Raw genomic sequence first — 23,109 nt, forward strand, 5'->3', positions numbered from 1 at the left:
CAAACCAGGCTGAATCCACAGGTCCTGCAGGGCAGGTGGATGCTCCTTGGTGTCCTCCAACCCAGAGCAAAGCATTTGAGCCATACATCCCTATTAATCCTCAACTTCTTCCTGGACACTCAGGCAGACAGCTCTGAAGCTCTGCCAAACCTGTGGATGCAAACCAGGGTCTGTCATCATCATTCCCTCTCTAGTCCCACTCTGTCTCCTGCTCCTCCTGGCAATGATCTGCTTTTCCCTAAAGGGCCCACCATGCTGAGAGCTCAGCCAAGGTGGGTTCTTGCAGGAATTGGGCTGGCAGAGCTCCAGAGCTGTGTACATGGGCTGACAGCTTGAGGTTTGTCTACCTGGGAGGAGAAGTTGCATGAGCAGCCCTCTTCTGGGTTCCCCATTTTCATGTGCTCCTGGTGCTTCCCAGTCCAGCTCACGCTGCACTGACAGAACCATTAGAAACCCTTGACTGAGTGAATAGATCCAGGACTATGTATTTTTTCTCCCTCCTCGAACAAGGAAAAGAACCCAATTTCTGTGGTCATTTCATGTGTAAAATTAGTTGCCTTAGGGTGAATTTATCTGGGATGCTTAAAGTATTTTTTTTAATTACAGCTTCATTATCCTTAAATTCAGATAAAACTCCAAGCTGGTGCTGTTCCTGGTGGCTTTGGTCCCTCCATCCTTGGAGACAGCCTTGGAAAACCTCCCATCCAGGGCACCAAAGGCAGCTTTGAGCCGTTGCCTTCCTGGTGTCCCATGTCAATGTCCTTCTCCTTCACCTTCCACCAGGCTGGGGCAATGACTCCATCCCAGGATGGCCTCTCCATACCCAGGATAGGATGGTTGACCTCCAGTTGCCTCTGGCACAGCAGAAACTTCTGGTTGCTTCTTTGTTTTACCAGAACTGGTTACCCTTGGTTTGCTTTGCTTCATCTTTTTTTTTCCCCGGCAGTCCCCAGAAACATGAGTGTTTGAGTTAAAGTTCAAATTAAAGAGTTATTACAGTTAATTATGAAGTTTGGCAGGCATTGAGCTCTCGGCTCCAAAGCATTTCAACTTTAGGGAGCTGTGAAAGAATCAATCTGCTGCGATTTCTGTGTGGTGCTCAATAAAAAATACAGACAATATAAAACTGAGGAAAATATTGAGGGTTTTGCCAAACACACACCACAGCAGAGCACTCCCTTTCCCTCCCCAGTGGCCTCTCTCCATCCAGGATTTGTCTCTAATGGGCCAGCAAGGGAAGAAATAGAAAAACCCTATTATGTCCACAGTGCATCCACCCTAATTATATATTTTCAGCTATTTTTACATTTTGCTGATGGGTTCTATTCGTGTGAGCAGCTCAGTGCTGGGAATGCAAGAGGGGACCTGTGTGTGGTGATGCTTGGAGCAGCTGTGCTGGGAAAGTCATTAATGGTGTGGCAGTGATTGGAGGGGCAGAATCCCCCCAAAATGCAGCACTGTGTCCCCCAGCAGCAGCTGCAGCCCCTTTTTTATCACTAAGCAAATATGAGCACAGCAAATGCAAACTGTGCTGCAGGGACTGCTGTGAGATGGGTGCAGAGACATCAGATCTGCACAATGGGATGATGCCACTGGTGTTATCTCTGGTGTTTTGTGGGAATAATTTAATGTTGGTGTGGTCCAACAATATTTCTATTTTTATGGCAGTTTTGGTCAATTGCTTTGGTTAAATAAAAAGAAAAAAGAAAAAAAACCCTTTCTGCCTGGGAAGGTGCTTGGAAAATGAAAAAAAGCACCCCATTTATTTCTTCAGCCAGATATTGTGTATTAAAATCTTTTTGAAGTCACTAAAGATGTGGAAATGATGTGAACATTTTGGTTTGGGTGAGAGCCTTTTAACTACCCAGAGCACCTAGAGATGTATGTATATATGTACCTATTTATATGCATTCATTGCATTTCCTTTTCCTGAACACCAGACTAACCCCAAGCCCTGCTTTTTGGTGCAGATGACAAACTGGACAACCCTTTGGAGTTCAGCCTGGCTCTCCTCCTTGATGCTGACCAACAAACCCTCAGGAGATGGAGGCTGCTGCCTGATTCCTCAGCCCAGCAGGAGCAGGCAGGTATGTGCCAACACCCTGCAGTCCCCGAGCCATGCCTGGGCTGGCTGGTTGGAGCTGGGATGTGTTCCCTGCTGCAGCTCAGCTGGCAGAGCCAGACCTCTGTGATGGATTTGCTCCCACTGCTGCTCCTGGTGGGAGTGAGCCCAAGGGATGGTGGTGTGGGAACCCTCCAAGTGTATTATTTGTACTTCTATCTTGAAAAGTGTGTTGGAGTTTTCCCATAAGCCAAAAAACCCACAAAAAGAAAACCCTGATGGTGGGTTTTCACTGCTTCCAAAACCACCCTGGAGATACCAAGTGCTCAGTGCAAATGGGGTCTGCTCCATGTTACAGAGAGGTGCAGCCCATTTCCTCCTGGGCTCAGAGGGAAGGAAATTTATCTCTATGGTGTCCCTGGTTGGCTTTCCAGACACACTGTTTCCATTCCAAAGTGATCACACAGCTGGGAAGCTGAAGTGCGTTGCATTGCAAGCTCTGAAGCCCAACTTTGGAGTATTTTAGGATCTGCAGTCCTCGCTGGTTTAGGGCAACTCATGGCTACTGTCCCTGATCCTTATTGGATCCATGTTGAAATGGCTCCTGGGTGCCACAGTCCTCCAGCCACAGCAGGTGAGGATGAGTTTGGGGGGAAGCACATGTTGTCAAGCTCTGGCAGGATTTCAAAACACATGTAGAAGTGGCACCTGGGGACGTGGTTTAGTGTGAACTTGGCAGTGCTGGGGGAATGGTTAGACCTCGATCTTCGAGATCCTTTCCAACCTGAATGATTCTAGGATTCTATGGTGCATTCCTTGCTTTTGCTCTGCTTTGTGATTCAGTGAGGAACTCTTGTGCTTTTCCCATCTCACTGGAAAGAATTTGCGTTGCATCAGCTGCTAACGGAGAAATAGCAGAAATAATTGGGTCAGCTCCTCAGCAGCTTGAAACTGCTGCAAATTGGGTGTCACGAGACTGGTCTGCACCAGGAGGACCCTCCTCAGCAGATGCAGAGATGCAGAATGTCCTGCAGACCCTCCTGCATCTTTCTGAGGAGAAACAGCACTGCCTCCCAGTTACTGCTAGTCTACTGGTGTGTAATTTATCTGTTTAAAAAGGTTGTCATTGCATTAGTTCCCTGGCCTTCATGGCAGAGTGAAGTTCCTTGCTGTGTGCAAGTAAATGGAGCCCTCTCCCTGACCAACTCCTTCTGCAAGGCCATGCTTAATTGCAGTCCTCATCACTGCTTTAAACACAGCCTGCTGCAGGATTTTGGGGGGTTAAAGGAGCAAAACATCCCAGATAACACTGGGGCAGAGCTGACCAACAGGGATACCTGCACCGAGCTGGAGAAACACAACTGAGTCATTCCATGCTGTCACCAGGCAGTCCTCAGAGGGGGAATGATTTTCAGCCTGCTGACTAATTACATTTTTAAGGATGAAATACTCTGATGCTTTTACCAGTGTTCCCTCACTATATGTGGAGGAAGAAATCTCTATTTCCCCCAGCTGACTGCAAGTGCTGCCTCTGTCGTTGCAGCCTACGTTCTGTCTTGCTTTCATTACATATTCTTTTATTGCAATGCCACAGAATATATCAATAGCCTCTATAGACTCCCACAGGAAAGCAGGCAGTAGCTTAGCACCAAAGTTTTGGGGGAATCTCCTTCAATTTTTCCATTAACAGGTAAAGCCTGGATCTGGTGTGTCTGGCTCATGTAACCTCATTCAGCTGCTGCCTCCCACCTGCTACCCTGCGAAGTCTGGGAATCACTGGGTTAAGTCTCACACTAGCAAGGGTGCCACCTCTCATCTGAGCCCATCCCAGCACTTTACTGAGCAAACTGTGGTGCTGACTGTCTGCATTTATATATATATATATATTTACAGGTACATTACCAGCTCCCCCTCAAAGCAACTGCACTCAACCACGCGTCACAAAACCCCACTTTTTTAGTGCAAAATCCACCCACATGATTGGCTTGCAAAGGTGGGCACCTAACTTTGCACTCAAAGCCAAGGTGGATACCTGATTTCATAATGGAAGCCATGAGCAGTGAGCTTGGGCAGTGCTGCCTGTACCTCTTTGCTGTGACCTGTCCCAGTGCTCTGTGGGCAGTGCTGGGGTGCAGCACAGGCTGCAAGCCCATGGTGCAGCACATCACAGCTCGTCTGCAGACACTTTCCTCCATCCTCTAATGCCAGAGTAAAGGCTCAGAGAGTCCAGTGTCCTGGAGAAGGGTGGCTCACTCCCTTCTGGGTCCACATGTGACACCCTGGTCTGGCAGTGCTTGAACTCCCAGCTCCTAATGGGACTTGCTGGCTGCTAAAACCAAGCTCTTCTGTACTACCTTATGTTATTTGAGTTGTGGCAGTTGACTATTTGGTAGCCTGGCCCCTTGAGCACTGAGATTTGATGTCTGTTGGAGATGGCCTTGGCTGCCCTGCTGCCAGCACAGCCCCATCCTTTGGGTCTCCCTGCCTGTGACAAGTCATCACGTTCTGCACTTCACAACATATAGTTATTCACACTCAGCTATGAAATAAATCCCCCCTCAGCAGGCTTATATGTTGCAGAGGGGTTTATTTCATCCTTACACAGAGTTTCTTGGAGTTAGAGCAGTTTTTCCAGGCAGAGCTGGGGGCAGGGGCTGGGAAAGTTCCTGCTAGTGCTCTCACGGGCACCCTGTTTGCCCACAGCTCTGTTCTGGGGACATCGCCCCTCCCCTGTGCCTGGGGAGGGATTAGATTGCTCAGGAAGGATTTTGGGGTGGGGCCAGGCCTTCCCAAGGTGCTGCCCTTCAGTGCTAAAGCTCTGCCCTGTGTTTCCAAGCCCTGTGATGGCCACGCTCCCTGCCCTGGTGGCTCCCGGAGCTCCACCTGAGATGCTCAGGAGCTGTAAAGGAGAAATTAACTGTAATTACAGAGCATTGCAGGACATGAATACCCTCTAAATCCTCTTTAATTACGTGGTAGCACTTAATTACATGGCAACTAGAACGTAAGCACAAAAATAAATACGATTTCAGTTTTATCTTCAGCAGGGGCACTGGTAATTAATTTTGGAGGGTAATGTAGGACCTGTATGGTGTAGACTCTGCTAACGCAGGATTGCAGCAGTGCTGCTGCCAGGACAGACAGACCTCCCTTCTTCTCCCTCTCCAGCAGCCAGGACTTTGTCACCACTTCCCATTCCCCCATCTGGGTCATCCCTCTGTTGGTCTGTCCAATCACAGGCAGACACTTGTGGATGTCAGGATAAGGCAGGACCAGTCAGTGTCGTACCCACCCATCCTCCTGCATGGGGAAAACCTGGTGTGAGAGCCTCCATGGTTCTGTTTTCACAGACTATTCTGAGTTGGAAGGGACCCACAAGATCATTGAGTCCAACTCTTAAGTCAATGGCCCACACAGGGGATTGAACCCATGACCTTGGCATTATTACAGCCAAGTTTTAACCAACTGAGCTGATCTCAGGGTCATACCCACTCATCCTCCTGCATGGGGAAAACCTGGTGTGAGAGCCTCCATGGTTCATTCCCCCCCTTCAGTTGTGCTGTGAACCCAGAGCCCATAGTGAGCTGGTGGGATCGGGATCACTCTCAGCCACAAGCACGAGGCTCTCTCCCCGTTTGCTCCCAGCACTCAGCCCGGGTGCCGACAGCAAGTCGTCTGGCTCGTCTGGCTGCTGCTTGGCTGTCATGTTGCATTACAGTCTGCGAGTCAACCCAGACCTCCCCGGGGCTTCGCCCAAGAGGACACAGAAAACCCAGTTTGGGATATTCCATCGTGGGATCGCTGCCCCCCACCGCCCCCAGCACACACCCAGGTATGGCCCGATGGAGATGAGGGAGTGTGTGGAAGTCACATGGAAGAAACTGGATGTGCCTTAACCTCTGCCACCCCCTGTAATCCCCCTGACCACATTTAAATGGATAACAGTGTTGTGGACCAGCAGAGGAAAATCTCTCCTGTTATCCTGGCTTTTTTCAACCATAATTAATATATTGCAGCATTTTTCCCCGGGAACCCTGAGCAGAAGCATACAGGAACTCAGTTTGCTTTCTGTAAAAGCAAAACCACCTGCTGAAGCCAGATGAGCACAGCTTTTTTAACTTGCTTTTTGGTTTGCCGAGTCATTTATACCCTGACACAAAGTTAGGGGGATGGAAAAGAAACGCTCATCTGGTGAGTTTTCTAATTAATTTTTCCCCCAGATGTGCAATTTTACACCACAGAGATGAAGCAGAGCTGATGTCATCAGGGTTGTGCATGCTGTGATTTTCCCCCACCTGCTTTATAACCCCTCAAACTGAAAAAAAATCAGATTTGCCTTCCTTTTTAATATATTGCTCAAAGTAAACAGCACGTTACGGCTGATTTACAGGCATATGCAACCTGGCAGGTAGTGGCAATGTTTGCGCTGTTTGAACCCTCCAATAATTGATATTTTCTGCTTGCCTTCCCATTGTAATTTCCCTGGAATATTCAGAGCAGCAGCAGATACTTGTGGAACAGATATGAGGCTGGAGCAAAACTGGCTATTGCTGGAGGGTGATTTTCCTTCAGCAAAGCTTGTCCTGGGTCATTTTTGAGGACCTGCAGGAGCTCCTTAAGAGGGGAACAACCTCGGTCAGCGACCACAAGGAGCTTACAAAGATTTTCTATCATCTCCCATTGAAAAGACAGCCAAAAAGAGCATGAGCAGAGAAATGAATCGTAGTCCTGCTGCAGAGACTTCATTTGATAAATAATGTATATAGAGTTTGCAGTAATAACTGCTTTTTCCCAACCCAGGCAGCCGGGCTGGGTTTGACACATCCTGGCTGTATTCCTCCTCCCAGGCAGTGAGACAGGCTCTGTTGTGTCAGAGAGGTTAATCTGGGGCTCCTCTCACTGCTGCTGAGCCACCTGTGTGTGTGTGTGGAGAGGAGGCGGCGCTCCCAGGCACGGCAGCAGGAGAGAGGTGTGCTGGGAGTGCAGGGTTAGGGAATCTCCTGGGGTAAACACATGCCATGGACACAGGGATGAGGGGAGACACAGAGCCCTGGGTCTGCACTTGGGCACCAGCATTCCTCACACCAGGATGCTGCTCCCTGACCTGCCCACCACATCCCGTCCAGCCCGATGCTGGAGATGTGGCTTCCCCATCCTGGGACCAAGTCCCTCATCCCTCCCCAGAAATCTGGTTTTTTGGCTTCAGGCTTGCTTCCCAAAGAACACATGGCATCACCCACAGCTGGGCTCCCACGGGAAAGATGGGACCTTGGAGGGGACCATCTAAATGAGCCCTGGTTATCCCTGCAGGTGCTGGAGCAAGGATTGTCCTTTGCAATCCTATGCTGCTGTTACAACAGCCTGAAGAGTTCACATGGCTTTCCATCCCCAGTTTTCCATGCTTTTGACCCTCACAGCCATCACCATGGGGCAACCCAACCTCTTCTGACCTCTCAAGACACAGAGATGGGAAAATGGGGGCTGAAAGTGAGCCTCTTTAGGAAGTAAAAACATGAGGGAGAAGTATCCTCCTGCCTCTCTCATTTTGGGGTTCTTGAAGAAAGGCAAGGGGGGGTAGGGGAGGAGAGAGCAGGACTGACCACCCCTGAGCCTTGGAGACCCTGGCGACTCAGGGACCTCCTAACCTGCATGAGCCCAGGTAGTGAGGGGGCCTCAGAGCTATAGGACAGAGCTGGTCTGTGCTTTTATGGTGAGGGTCCTGTTCAGTGAGCCATGCTGGGGGTGTGCAGTCCAAATGCCAGATTTCCTCATGTGATGCTTTCCTGCCAGCTGGGAGAGCCTCTATGGGCATGGCTGGGGCTGAGGTGCTGCCTGGGCACCCGCACGGACCCACCAGTGCCATGGGAGGAATATTAAATGGCTTTAATCAAGACATGCCACAGATAATACTCCTTAGTCATTTCTATAGCTGGTCTTGAAGGCTTCAGCTGGAGCGATTTGGTAAAAATAGATTCGCTTCTGTTGGACTTTGCTGGGAAACCTGGGCTACCATGTTAATGAAGGTGAGTGGGGAAACCCATCTCTCTCCCTATTTTACATCCCTCTGGAAGAACTGGAAACAGCCTCAGTGCTTTTACTGCAGAGATAAACAAGATCCTTGGGAAGGGAAAATAGCTCTAGTCAATGTGGGCTTGCACCAGCTGAAGACCAGAGTCAGGTTGGGGTTTTATTGCCCTGTAATGGGCAAGTACCTCATTAAGGAGTGGATATAAACATGTAACATAATTTCATTGAGCCTGGAGCCTGTGTGGGGCACGGGAGCTTGGCAGCCAGCCTGCTGCTTTGCCATGTTTCTTAAGTGAGAGCTCTGTTTTGCTCACTTTAGTTCTCCCACTAGTATTGTAAGTGTTGGGGTTAGTTCACAAGTGAGCACTTAAAATCAATTTTAAAGCTGTTTGTATGCTGAAGAACTGCATGGAGATGTGAGGCTCAGGATGAAGGAGACCCCTTCAGTCCTGTGACAGACAGTGATCCCTTTAATGAATGGATCAAAATTCATCTTTGAATTGACTCTTTGGGCTGACTTTGAATTGACTCTGGTTTGCCTCCTGTGGTCCCCAGTGTCCCAGAAGGCTGGCTCAGCACCTTGTATTTCTGAGTGACATAATTCCTAAGCCAGAATTAACCAGACTCAGTTGAAACACACTTCCTTGCCTGCCTTTGCTGCTCTCCTGATCAAAGTGATAGATAAATAATGATAAATAATATGCTGTGGCCACCTGAGTAGGGCTTGCTGAGCTGAGAAACACGATCACCTGGGCACCAATTGCACCCTGAGGGAAGAGAGGAAACAGCCATAAATATTGTCAGAGTTTTGAAGTTGAGGAATCACTGGCTGCATCTTATTCCTACAGAAAGTGAGGAGCAAATGCCCCTTGATGCATACTGGCAGCAGGACAGCCCTGTCAAATTGGACAAATTCAACCTGCTAATTGAGGTGGATTGGACTCTTTCTCACACAGCTGAAACAGAACAAATAAGAAAGTGTTCAGAGTGTTTTCATCCAGACCTGGACAAGCTCAAGGAGTGGGCCCATGGGAACCTCATGAGGTTCAACAAGGTCAGGAGCAAGGTCCTGCACAGGCAACCCCTGGTATCAACACAAGCTGGAGGAAGAAGGGATAGAGAGCAGCCCTGAGAAGTTGTTCTTGGAGGTGCTGGTGGATGACAGGCTGGACAGGAGCTGGCAATGTGTTCACAGCCCAGAAAGCCACTCCTGCCCTGGGTGCATCACCAGCCGTGTGGACAGCAGCTCAGGGAGGCAATGCCCACCTCTGCTCCCATGAGACCCCACCTCTGGAGGGCTGTGTCCTGCCCTGGGGGCCGCAGCACAAGACAGATGTGACCCTGTTGGAGCAGATCCAGAGGAGGCCTTGAAGAAGCTCCAAGGGCTTGGAGCATCTCTGCTGTGGAGACAGGCTGAGAGAGATGGGGCTGCTCAGCCTGGAGAAGAGAAGGCTCTGGGGAGACCTTGGAGCACCTCTCAGTGCCTCAAGGGGCTCGAGAGAGCTGGAGAGGGGCTTTGGACAAGTGACAGAGTGACAGGACAAGGGGGAATAGCTTCAAACTGTAAGAGCAATTTCCTATGAAATGCTGAATTTTTGCTGTGGTGCCAGTTTAATTTTCCACTCTAGCCAGGTATTTAAGAATCCAAAGTGCTCTTACTTCAGTGTGGTACTGTATCTGTATATTTGTGTAGTACTTTTCTGCCCTAAAGTCCAAAATACTCCACTAAAATGCTCATGAGAAAGGAAAACAGAGGCCCAGTAAGAGACCCCTTGGCAAGGTGGGGGACAGGGACAACTCCACTGCCCAGACTGTGGAAAGAAATGAATTTTACAGTCTGGTCTGAAATTTGGGTGGGTTCTCTTCCTATCTTGGCTGGTCTTGCCCATGTCTAATGTGGTGTTAGGCTGGTGTGTAGGACATACAACTGAGTTGTGATGTCTCTGATATCTCATCTTCTTTTATAAGTGCAGTAAGTGGGAAAAAATGTTCTTTCAATAGAAGCCTTGGCTGGAAGATCAATAGCAGCTTCACATGTACTTTTGTCCAGTATTCAAATTTGTAGGATTTAGGAAAGGGGGTGGAACTCTTGCTTTTCATGCAGCACATGGACATGATGAGCTCTGCTGCCACATTGTGGGCTTTTATCACAAATTACTGCCCCAGCCTGAGCCACTGGGGCTGAAACCACATGGCCAGGGGCAGGCAGTGAGCCAGGACTGTCTGTACTCCTCTCAGGCCTTCTCCTGCCCAAATAGGTGGCATCCTAAAGCCAGTTGGTGTTCAGCCTGGGCATCCTGGTGTGCCTCAGAGAGCGGCTTTCACTCGTTACTGCTCGTACAGTGCTGCAAGATGCTCCAACAGATTTTCTGATTGCAAGTCATTATAATCATTATAAAATACACCATCATGTTTCCTGGCAGGGGAGCGAGTCTGACACACACACACCTGCTTTGACTGCTCTGGAGAAACCCAAAAAACACCAAGAATTGCTAACAGTTACTTTGAAATTGCACCTTCTCCACCCTGTGCTTCTCCTTCCTGAAGCTGCTGCAGCTGTGCAGGTGAGATGGGTGATTGGGGGGGTGGCACCAGCCACAACTAATGAGGCTGGTGGATCAACTCCTTTAGGCCCATGAGGCTCTGCTGATTTCTGTGATCCTTTGTGTCAGCTGAGAGCAGGGCAGGAACAGAAAATCCGTGGTAAAGGCAGGGACTGGGGGTTTTCATAGAATCAGTTGGGTTGGAAGAGACCTCCGAGATCATCAAGTCCAACCCTTGGTCCAACTCCAGTCCCTTTACCAGATCATGGCACTCAGGGCCACGGCCAAGCTCAGCTGAAAAACCTCCAGGGATGGGGAATCCACCCCCTCTCTGGGCAGCCCATTCCAATGCCTGAACACTCTCTCTGCAAAGAAGTTTTTTCTGATCTCCAACTTCAATTTCAATCCCTGGCAGAGCTTGAGCCCATCGTGCCCCCTTGTCCTATTGCTGAGTGCCTGGGAGAAGAGACCAACCCCCACCTGGCCAGAACTTCCCTTCAGGCAGTTCCAGACAGTGCTGAGGTCACCTCTGAGCCTCCTCTTCTCCAGGCTAAACACCCCCAGCTCCCTCAGCCTCTCCCCACAGCACTTGTGCTCCAGTCCCTTCTCCAGCCTCGTTGCTCTTCTCTGGCCCCGCTCCAGCCCCTCAATCTCTTGCCTCAACTGAGGGGCCCAGAACTGAACACAACACTCAAGGTGTGGCCTCCCCAAGGCAGAGTCCAGGGGAAGGGTCACTGCCCTGGACCTGCTGGCCACGCTAGTTTGGATCCAGGCCAGGATCCCCTTGGCCTTCTTGGCCACCTGGGCACACTGGTGGCTCCTGTTGAGCTTCCTGTCCCTCAGTCCCCCCAGGTCCCTCTGCCTGGCTGCTCTCCAGCCACTCTGTGCCCAGCCTGGAGCGCTGCAGGGGGTTGGGGTGGCCAAAGGGCAGGACCTGCACTTGGCCTTGTTGAACTCCATCCCATTGCAATCAGCCCATCTCTCCAGTCTCTCCAGATCCCTCTGCAGAGCCCTCCTGCCTTCCAGCAGGTCGACACTCCCTCCCAACTTGGTGTCATCAGCAAATTTGCTGATGATGGACTCAATCTCCTCATCTAAATCATCAATAAAGAGGTTAAACAAAGCTGGGCCCAACACTGATCCCTGTGTGATGCTCTGGGCAGGCAGATGTGGGTAAGGAGGAGAAGAAAGGGAGTTGGATGTTTTTGAGAGGAGCATCCCAAGTTTTGTGTGGTGCCCATGGGAAGTTTTCTTTGATACTGAGCAGAAGCAAAGCTCAGTAGTGCTCTGTGTTTTTGCAGGGTGTGCATTCACATGCTGCTGGCCTGCTGCCTGCCTGGGAGCCTTGGAGGAGGAAATGCATCAATCTTCCATGACCTGGGTCCTGTGCTCTGGAGTTCAGGTGTGCTGCTTGTGTTGATTTTCTGCTGTGTCTCATTTTCTACCATGCTGTGCCCTGTGCCCTCTTCTGTATCTCACATTTATATAAAATATCAGCATATATATATGTTCCATTTTTTGTGTGTGGTGGACCCCTGGCCCGTGTAAAGCTGGGATGGTAGAAGGACATAGCAATTAATCATCAGGAAAGCCACATGTTTGGAGAAGATTCAAGTATTGTCTTTAAATCTTCAGACCCTGAGAAGAATGACATTTAAAATCCAACATCCAGTCCTAAGCTCCTCACAGCTGCCCATCAGGCATGGTGGGAAGGTCTCCATCCCTTCATTTGTCTCCCCACTCCATGTTTCCCTATCAGTGGTTTTGAGGGGGGCTTTGTTCATGCCAGGACTGTGTGGTGTGCCCAGCTGGTGCTCTGTCCTCTGTATCTCCTCTGAGCTGTTCCTGCAGCTCTGAGCATGCCAGTGCCTGGCACCAGCTTTTCTGCCCCTCCTGGGTGGCCTGAGACCTTCCTACTCCCCAAACAGGGGGCCTTTGGAGCACTCAGTTTGCCATGGCCTAAACAAAACACAGAGGAACAGATGAGTGCACTGAGGTGCTTTTTGTTTGCCTGACTCAGGAGGCACAACTCTCAAGAGGCAACAGGGCTGTCCCCACCTGGGGTTACTGGAGACAGGGGAAACTTCTGCCCTGAGCAAATGAGGCAAACACAGTCCCCAGGCCTTGGGGCTTCTTCTGGGTATTGTGCCCTGGGAAATGATGAGTGTGGCTGTTAAAGATGGCAGGGGGATCTTGTTCCAGCTGGAAGCATCTGGATGGGGAGAAACTCCTGGACACTGAAACAGGCAAATGCTTCCCTTGAGCTGCCATGCTCCCTTCCTGATTTAAAACCCAGTCAGCAGCTCAACAAAACTCTGGTTTTCCTTGCTGGATATCATGTTTTGCATTGTCACTATCCTTAAGCCACAGGATAATGCTTCTGTACATGATTCTAAAGCTGACAGGGCCCCCCCTGAAGCACCTCTCTTTCCAAGAAGCCTAAGTAATATTTTTCAAAAAGTGCCCCAGCAACCTTTGAATTCCCATGGAGCACTTGAGTGTGTGTGGCCTGAGGCTTTGGGGGTATGAATCCAACACTGAAAAAGCCTGGAAATTGATTTATGGCTCTGTGAGATGCAAGAAGGCTTTGGAGACACAGGAGAGATGGTTGCTTGTTATCTGGAAGGGCTTCAGCATTGGTCCATGGTGGGCCCACCCATCCTGTACCAGATGTGCTCAAGGTCTCACCAGACACTTTCTACCATAGAAAAATGTTAATTCATGTTGAGCTAAGTTTAAAAATAAGGGGGTTTGGTATTTTAAGGAGCCCACAATCTTGAAGTAAAAAGTGTTGAAGCCAATGAGATCCATCCATCCAGCTCTTGTGGCTCTGCTGTGGTCACACAGCTCCAGCTCGCTGCTTCAGGTCTGTAAGTTCTGTTCTTGTTAGCATGGGATTTGCAAAGAATCATGGAATGGTTTGGCTTGGAAGGCACATTAAAGCTCCTCTAATCCAACTCCCTTTCAATGGGCAGGGACACCTTCCGCTATCCCAGGTGGCTCCAAGCCCTGTCCAGCCTGGCCTTGGACACTCCCAGGGCTGGGGCAGCCACAGCTTCTCTGGGCAACCTGTGCCAGGGCCTGCCCACCCTTTTTGTAAAAACAGTCTTCCTTATATCCACTCTGTTATGTTTTTTGGGGGGATAGGTGATGGAAACTTGCCTGCATTTCATGTCAACCTTCCTTGGTGTGTTAATTTTTTTTTCATTTGCTGTGACAGCAGGAGCTTAAATCAAATCTTAAATAGCCATGAAAGTGTATTAGTTGTGGAAGTCCCTGTTTCCTGGGGCTGGGAGGCAGTACCATGGCTGCAGGAAGGGACTGGCACACATTGCCAAATGCACAGAAAAATGGGACCTGGGACAGGGTAAGGCATTGAGGGAGCAAACCTGCTCTGAGCAGCAGGTCTGTGAGCCCTGCCAGGTGCTGCCAGTGCAGTGGAGCATCCTGTGGGCACCATTCCAGCCCCTGGCTTTGCTCCAGCTCTGCCTGCTGGAGTCATGTGTTGGTTGGTGAAGGCAAATTGAGGCATAGCAAAATGGCTCACAAACTTGTGTATAGTTAAACTTTGTATGGCTTTAGTTGAATAATGGCCTTGAAGCCTGAATATTTATTTTAAAGAAATTTTGGTATAACTTGGTTTCCTTGGTCTACACTAAGGGGAGGGAGGAGAAATTACTGCAAAGCCAAAATTTGGTGGGTCTTGGCACCCTGCTGCCCAACCTGGCTGGAGGGCTGATGCTAAGAAAGCAGAGTGACCTTTGCAGAGAGCCAGATGCTGCCTGTGAGCTGAGCTTGCCAGGGGAGAATAAATTACCAACTATACTGCTCTGGAGAGTGGCACTAAGCCTGCAAGGAGGCAGCGCCAGCACAAAAGCTGAGGGATGGGGTGAGGATTCACAGCATGGTGGTCACAGCCTGATGCACTGGCTACCTGGGGCTTGGCATGGCCTTTTGCATGCTTCCTGTGCTTAGTGTTTTTCCCTCTCTGAAAATGAGGGAGGCGGATGGCACCACTGGGAGCTCCTCTCTGCTGTGGGAGGGAGCTGCTGCTGCTGCACACCCAGCATGGTCAGTCTAGGGCTGTGCTTCCACCTCGTGGGCTTTGCCCTCTCCTCAATGCCAGTGTCCCCTGGGGGGCTCTGGGACAGAGGTGAGGCTAAGAATACCTTTTTCCTTTCTAATTTTATTTTTAGACCCAGCCCTGAGAGTGCAGCGTCAGAGCTGCTGCTGCTTGCCCGGAGGCTGAGTCAGACTGGGCTGATGCCCAGGTGGAACAGCTCGTGAAGCCTCTCCTGGGATTTGTCTGCCATGGGAGATGATGTCACTGTCCTGGCTCAGCAGCAGCGTTTGGAGAGCACACCCTCTTCCCCAGCTGTGCACAGGTACCTCCAGGTGGTGCCAGGGGCTCTGAATCCCTATGTATCCCTGGTTCTGCACTAGGTGGGGAGAATCACATTCCCTCAAGGGCAGGGGTGGCCAAGGGCAGAAAGGATGCCTGGACTGCACCAAAAGCAGCTTTTGTGGTGTTTCCACTTGGCTCAGACCCAGCACCTGCACCCCTGGCAGCACTGCTTGGGGTCCTGGTGATGGTGGGAGGGCGTCAGGACCTCACTGCAGCATCTCTTCTATGTTGCTAAGTGAGGAGGCTGCCAAGGAGCATCCCTTGGGGGGTGACTGGGGTGGCTGCTCAGCTTCAATCTCACTGAGCAGCTCCACACCAGAGATGTCAAACCCAACAGCCAAGTGTCCCCCACCACATGTGCCATCACACTGTCCCCCATGAGGGGACCAGTGATGCTGCAGGACCTGGACAAGGCAGTCCATTCTCTGCAGGACTCCTCTCTGGATCACAGAACCCTCTTGCCCTTCCTCCTCCAAGCCTTTAATCCGAGGAGCTGGTTTGACTCCCATTTCTGTCAAGGATACCAGTTAATTTTTGCCCAGTTCTCACTGGTTGTATCTCTCACTACTTGGACACCCCAGCAATGGCCATGAAAACCTTTCTGTTAGTTTGTCTGGCAAACCTTGGACTGGAAATTGCACTTGGGTTCTGCCCAAAGCTGGGTCCCAGTGAGACCTGAGCTCTTGCTCCTTGGCTGTGACATACCTGACTTTTATTCCAAACTAGACAACCATGGATGCCAAGAGGAGAGAGTCCAACTCTCAAATCCTTCTTTAAATTAAGAATTAAGAAGAAACCACAACTCTGGGAAATGTATCTTGAGTTATGTTTCCTGGCCTTTTTTACCCCCTTGAAAGCAATAGAGCTTAATGGAAAATGGCTTTCTTGCAGGTTTTTGTGGATCAGTCTCCATGAAAGGGCAAGAATAATTCTCCCTGCCATAAGAAAGCCTGGTCAAAACCACTATTAGGAAGAGCATCCTGAGCTATTAAATCCTGCAGGTTTCAGGGTAACTCCATTAGCTGCATTGCTATTGCATCCTGTGGGATTTTCCCACAGGATACAGTTCCTCAGGGAGCTTTAACTGTGCATACCAACACTCAGGCATCGGCAAAATCCAAAATAACATAATTTCTTCCTCTGCATAATGGGGATTTTATCTCCTGTTTTATTTTCTTCCCTCTCCAGCTATTGCAGAAATGTCCTGAGGTTATGCCCTGGTGCTGAGGCCCTCACATGCCTGGGTTTTCTACTCTCCTGCCACACTTCAGGGCTGTCTAATCCCTTGCTGGCAGCAGGAGGGGTTCCTGTGGTGAGGTGTGAGGATGTGGATGATGCCGTGAGCAGCAGGAGCTGTCCCATTGCTGCAGACACCCCAGTGCCTCTGGGTCCTGGCACAGCACCTCACCCCACAGCCCTTGCACCCAACACCCAGACTTGCCCTTCTGGGTTGCCCTGGGCATGGAGGGGCCTTGGCTGATGCCTGGAGGCTCTGAATACACAAGACTGGGAACTTAGGGAAAAGTAGGTGGCAGGGAGGAACAGAGAGTTCAGCCCTTACTCTGTGGGCTTTCCCTTAGCTAGAAAGGAAAGTCCTGCTCCAGTCTCCTCTGGGCACAGCATCAGGCCAGCCCCATTTTTCCCCGCAGCCTTTGTTTTTGTTCTTTGTTCTTATCTTGCCATCCCTCAAGGGCAGTCGCAGCCACTCATCCACAGACTGGGGGAGCCCTCAGGCCTGGGCGTTTCTCACTGGGGGTAATTGTGCTGCAGCACTCGGGAGCTCTGTGGGAAGGCAGGCTCCAAACAGCTTAAATGCTTTATCCGAGGGCTGGTGGGCAAGACATTGATCCTTTCTAGCTCCGTGGCCTGGTGCCTTCCCATGAACTACCATAGATTTTGCATACTTTATTCCTCTACTCTGGCTTCTTCCAGGTTTTTCTCCTGTATCGGGCAGTGTAAGCAGCTCTGGTTCAAAATAACCTGCAAATATCCTGATCCCTTGAAATCCTTGTGAAATCTCCTCCTGAGTTCCCTGGCATTCCCTGTACTGGAGATAAGGGACATGTTCCCTGTACAAACCTCCCAAACAGCAAGTGAAATCTGACTATTGTGGTTTCTCTTCAGGGCTCCGTTGCCTTCCTTCATTTCTGTCTCATGGCAGTGCTCACAAAGCTTCCAAGGGGTAATTTATCGGGGCTGGAGCCTCTGGTGATGACCAAAGTGGGAGGTTTTTCTGCAAACCTCCCCAGACAGCCGTGGCTGGTTAGTCAGGAAGAGCTCTGTGCACAAGTTCATCCTGAAGTCGAGCAGAGCTTCCCTCCCAATTTCCCTTCCTATCCTTCACCCTCGTTCTGTTTTCCCCTTGAGAGACCTGTTGTAGTGTATTTGATTTTACTCCCCCTGTATCTAGCAGGTTTGATTTGGCAACTCTCCAGGAGAGAAAGGACGTGCAATTGCTTTGCTCTTTGGTGAGCTGGGTTATTGTGACTTCATGGTTTGCTGTGGGGAAAGCGATTAAGAGGAAAAAGTCCCATCTGTGACTGAAAATGGACTTTCTGTGATAAAAATGTCCCTGGGTTATCTCTGAAGCTGCTGCAATCTCCTGCACTCTTCCTTTTCCCTTTTTTTCCACCTTTAATATTTTTTTTACTACTTCTATTTATTTCCCAGGTCCTTTGCATTTGAAGGATGTTTCTTCTCCCTTTCTGCTTGGACATGTGCATTAAACCCCATGTGCTGGAAACAGGGGCAGAATCCAAAGGTTTTGGGAAGCTCTGAGTGAAATGATTGGAGAGGTGGCTGGTGTGCAGATAGATTGGGTTGGGGACCAGCAGAACCAGAGACACCTGATATTTATGGGGTGTCCTCACTGGGGGCAGGTTTGGATCCCTTTAATAAGGAAAGGCACCTGGTCATGCCAAAAGTAAGGAGGGGCCACACATGCACAGGTGAACAGAAGAAATGCCAACAAATGGCAGGAAAAATTGAGGTGGTGAGGTCAGAAAAGAAATGAGAAAGTGAACAACAGGGTGGATGTGTCTGTAAACACATGGATGAGCACTGGCAAATACAAAGGCTGGTGTAGACACCTTAGTACTGTTCTCAGACAGGGCTTAAACAGCATTGCAGGGATTTCGTGGGATGAACAGGACTTGTTGGGGAGGAGCAAATGAGGAATGAAGGAAAGGAGCTTATCAAGGATGTGGCACACTTGTAGGTAAGCAAGGGGCTGGGAACAGGCAACTTCACTGTGGGCAACTTAGGAGGGGTGAAACTGCTGGGACAGACCTCATGTGAGTTTGGAGGAGGAGGTGAGTGACTCTTAAACCCCAGAGTACCTCCAGTTTGGTGGTAAATGGCATCTTAAACTCCATCATGGAGTGCTACAGCAGGACAGAGCTGTTCAGTCCCTGGGTGTGTTAGTGCAACATCTCTCTGATGGTGACAAGAGCTGCTGGAAAAGCTGCTATTTTGGGCTTGATTTGGGCTAATAGAGCAGAACTGGCTGAAAGGAGTGGAAGGTAATTTCAGGAAGAAGTCATGAAATAGTGGAGCCCAGAATGGCATGAGAAAGGCAGTGAGAACAGCAGAGTAAGAATAATGGGCTTCAAAAATCTTAGGGAATCAGTAGGTAGCACCTCTAGGGAAAGTAATCCAAGGGCTTAAGGATTGCAGGGAAGTTGGCAATTACTTAAAGTGACTGCATTAGGGGCACCACAACAACCCATCCAGGTGCAGGAGAAAAAGAGGCAGATGGTACAAAGACCTGTTGGACCTCAGACACAAAGAAGAGCTGCAGAAAAGGGGACCTGATGCCAGAGGCCTGGACACAGGGACAGTGGAGCAGTGGCTGCACAGCTACAAGTTGGAGATGGAAAGGTGTGGAACAAGCTCCAGCACGTGGTCCACTTTAAGAATGGGCAAGAGGGAGCAGGGCTGAGGAAAGCCCCAGCATGTTGCTTCAATGAAGGAGGAGATTTAAAGGATTCATCATGGACTTTGCTTCAGCCTCTCCTTGCACTCAGCTAATTAGGACTAGATGATTAAACTGGGCAGGAGCTCAACTTGGACAGGGGAGAGAAGACCTTCCAGGGTATCTAGAGCAGTTGGGTGTGCTAGTGTTGGCAGGGCCTGCTGAAACCCCCCTGGGCATACTTCCAGAGCTAACTCAACCTTGGAAGTGTTCAGGGTTTTTCCAACACTGCAGGAACCCAGGGCAGACTGGGATCTGCAGCAGGGCAGCCCCAAGAGTTAGAGGCTTTAAAAGGGAGCAATGCAAGAAGATGTTATTAAGCAATCAATCTGTAAGAACCTGGAGGATAATGAGGTTAGAAAGTGGCAACTGACATGGGTTTGTCAAGTGAAATCAGTGTAATTTTTTCCTCTGACAGGATAGCTGGGTGTGTGGATACAGAAGCAGTGATGGATGGGAGAGGGCCTGGCTGGTGGAGTGTGACAAGCAGCTTGGGAGGGTAACCTGCTCTGCAGAAAGGGCTGGGGACATTGGGCTGAGCTTCAGGGGGAGGTGAGGAGCTGATGCATCACACAGGAGTTACAACAACAGCCTCAGTGCATGATGCCATCAGCTGCTTTCAGAATTGCCCCCGTATGGCAATGTCAATGTCAGAGCACATTGATGTGCTCGCTCGTGTGTGTGTCCCCGCTCCAGAAGGACCAACTCTGCCCTTTATAGTTCCTCCTCCTGGTCATCAGCTTGTCCTCATCACCAGCATCTCTGCTGCAGTGGCTCCTCAGCCTCAGCCCTGTGGTGGGCTGCCCTCGCTGGGGACACGTGGCCACCACTGGCTGCTGCTCTCCCCCACACCATCCCTGGCTCTTGGGTTCAGGACTCTGGAGGGCAGCCCTGCTCTATAAAGCACACCTCACAGGACTCGGCCAGGTAATTTGTCACGGGGCTTTTTATTGTCTCCTCTGCCTTGCACCTCGTGCTGCAGCACAACCTCCTCCCTCCCCAGGATGCTCCTCCACCTCCCATCTCCAGGGACTGCGGTCCTGCCGCGCTCATGGCATGGCTGCATTTGTCTTAAGGACTGACCCTTCAGTTATTATTAGCCTCATGGTCACCTCCAGCACTGCCTGTCATGATGAATCAGAAACAGAATCCTCTCTGCATCACAGTCCTCGTTAAACCGACCATCCCCTTCTACCTGCTGCAGTCGTCGCCTCATTATAACTCCATTACCTTTAGCAACAACCCCATTACTATCCATTATCTTTCTTATCATCTCCTTTACAAGGCTGTTATTTGCACCTCCTCCTTTACAGCCATCCCCTCCTCAATTACGATTCCATTATCTTTATTACCACCCCATTACAGTCATAATTATTCCCATTGCAATTTTGAGATCTGCATCTCCATCCAGACAAGTCGGTGTCTCCATCAGCCCCATCACAGCCTCTGTTTCTCGGTGTTCCTCATTGCCTTCATCCACCTTCCCTGCATTCGTAACTATCCCCATACCAATGGTTCCATTCTAATTATTTTTCATTATGGCTTTATAGTCTTTTGCTGTTATTGCTTCCTTTATCAGCCATTCTCCTCTCCCTGAAGTATCATGGTTGGAATGGGTACAGGGGTGGGAGCTGAGTCTCGGGTCAGTGATGTTATACTGATTTGCACCAGCCCTGAGAAGGTACTTACACACCATCCCTGTCCTCCTTTGCAATTCCAGCACTCAATCTTCACTGCAGCCCTAATTACTGATGTTATCTTTCCGTTATCCTTCATCTCATCTCTGTTGCAGCTTCCCTGATGGACATGATCACCTCCTCCCCCTTCCTGGGCTGAGTAGCTTCCCTGAGCCTTTGATTTTCCATACCTAGAGCTGAGCAACGGCTTAGGGACCTTTTATTATTTTAAATGAAAATAGTATGTGTATGGTATTAGTAGAAGTGCTTTTGTTGCAAAGATTCACGGCACAGCCCCAAGCGGTGCATCTCCGAGAAGCTGTGGAGTCTCCTTCCCTGGAGATATTCAAAAGGCATCTGGTCACATTCTGAGTGATGTGCTTGAGCTGGGAGGTTGGATGAGCTGACCCCCAGTGCTCCCTTCTAGCCCGAACCACTCTGTGATCCCGCTGGGGTTGCCTATCCCGGGCTCTGCCAGACCTGCCTGTGCTGCCTCCACCACCATCTTCCAGAAGCCACCCTGGGAACTCAGGAGCAGCCCGTGGGAAGCTTTTTCGTCGGCAGTAAGAGGAGGGAAAAGGCTTTTTTGGCTGGACCCTTTAGGGTGCCATGGAGGAGCAGGGTACTGTGCCATCCCCTGTATGGCACTGACACAGCCGGGAACAGGTGCCCTGCCAGCGGGTCCGGTGCCCACGGTCCCCGAGAGGACAGTGAGAGATCGGAGTGGTTACAGAGAGTCACAAAACTCCCCAGGGATGGGAGAACTGGCAGAGAACTGGCAGCTCTGGAGAGCTTGGTCTGCTTAGTTTATCACAAAGATTGAGAGGTGACTTCATGGGTTCCTATAAGAACTGTCAAGGCAGGGAAATACTACAGAAGGCACTAAAGAGCCTGGAAAGGCAGCGCGGGAGCGACGGCTGCGGGCTCGGGCAGGCACGTTTGGATGACTGATGCAGCATGTGGGGTTTAAGTGAGAGCGATGCCCATCTCCAGGAGACTGCGAGGGGGTGTGATATTCCTCACATCTCTAAACCTTATCAGTCTGTGGGCCGAGGAGCTGGTGGCAGCTTGCAGGTAATTAACAGCTCTGGTGTAAGAGGGGATGTAGCTCATGTTGGAACGCCCCTGGGTTATTTCCCACAATCGATAAGCTTCGTAAATAATGCATCCCTCAGGGGAAAACCCGCTACCTTGCGCTTATCAGATTTTGTACTCGTTTGGCTTAGCAACGCTGGGAGGGAACACGGCTCAGAGGGAAAAACAGAAGCTATAAATGAGCGCGGGGGTGTGTGGGGTGGCCCTGGCACAGCCAGGGAGCTGCGCAGCCCCCACAGATGCCAGTGGGGAGCACCGGGAGGGGAAAGCTGGTTAAAAGCTAATGAAGGGGGGTGAGCTGCCACGCAGGGGCAGAAAACAGCTCCCAGCACCACACCGCGACCCCCCTGCAGAATCCGGGGGAGTTTTTCCTAATTCTGGCTTGGTTAAACGCGACCAAAGAAAGGGAGATGAAGCACTTTGCATCTCTCTCTCCCATGATTTCTTTGCTTTGCTGCTTGCCAAGGGCACCTGAGGGAGCTGAGGCTGCTGCAAACCGCGAGGCAGTGCCCTCCCCGAGGGGCACCGAGGTAGCTGGCACTCTTGCTCTGCCGCTCCCACAGGGGGTTGGGGAGAGCATTGAACACTCACTGATGCCTCTCCACACCTCCCAGAGGGCCTGGGGAAGGCTGAATATAACACAGGTGGCAGAACTTTAGGCTCTTTTGGGGTCAAGGGGAAGGATCTGACTGAAGAATTGAGAAGCAGCACCAGAACAGAGACTGGTTCTCCTGCCTTTTGGGTTTAATCTGTAGCTTCAAGTTTCCTCTTAAAAAGAAAAAACTCTGATTGCCTGAGAGCAGACAGAGAGATGCTTCTCTACCCCGACCTGCCACCTGTACTATGGGTTTTACAGTAAATAAAGGCAAGGAGCTGGCAGGAAGCAGGCACCGTGGTGGAAAACACCTTTGGGATTGAAATAACCCTCTCAGTAAGGCCTGGCTGGTGTGTTTGGGCTGCTCACTGCACATCTGGGAGGTTTAATAAATTAAAAGAAAACACAGGTTTCCTCGCTGTAAAACACAGAGTTACGAGAGGCAGTGGAGCACGGAGGTTCTTACAAGCTGCAAGGAGATGGAAATTTTTGGTGAGGCCAGTAAATAACTCTGGGGTTGAAGTTGGGTAGCGCTGTTTTCCAGTCCCTTGTGAGGGGCTGCTGCTTGGCACCTACACCCCCCCAACAGCGGGTGGTTTCCACCCTGCACACACAACCGCGAACTGCAATTAATCCTGGCTGGTGCCTGGCCCCGGCAGAACGGCTTTTGTCACCCCCTCATTGCAAACCAGTCGCGAGCAGGAGCTGGAGGTGCTGGTTCTCCGAGCGGGAT

General features: G+C 50.4%; 1 protein-coding gene and 1 long non-coding RNA gene across 3 annotated transcripts in view; one reads left to right on the plus strand and one right to left on the minus strand.

Moving 5' to 3' along the window:
- The window catches only part of TNR (tenascin R), a 77,768-nt gene that overhangs the window by 35,568 nt on the left and 19,091 nt on the right, over positions 1–23,109 (minus strand). The window lies entirely within an intron of this gene.
- Positions 1–23,109, plus strand: part of LOC139676646 (uncharacterized) — a 41,319-nt gene that overhangs the window by 16,011 nt on the left and 2,199 nt on the right. Inside the window, exons 3-6 of the long non-coding RNA XR_011698690.1 lie at positions 1,971–2,087; positions 10,513–10,653; positions 11,934–12,034; positions 14,829–15,017. This is a non-coding gene — a long non-coding RNA (uncharacterized lncRNA). The remainder of the gene's footprint in view (positions 1–1,970; positions 2,088–10,512; positions 10,654–11,933; positions 12,035–14,828; positions 15,018–23,109) is intronic.

This window comes from Pithys albifrons, chromosome 10 (assembly GCF_047495875.1).
Source record: "Pithys albifrons albifrons isolate INPA30051 chromosome 10, PitAlb_v1, whole genome shotgun sequence".
Classification (NCBI taxonomy): Eukaryota; Metazoa; Chordata; class Aves; order Passeriformes; family Thamnophilidae; genus Pithys; species Pithys albifrons.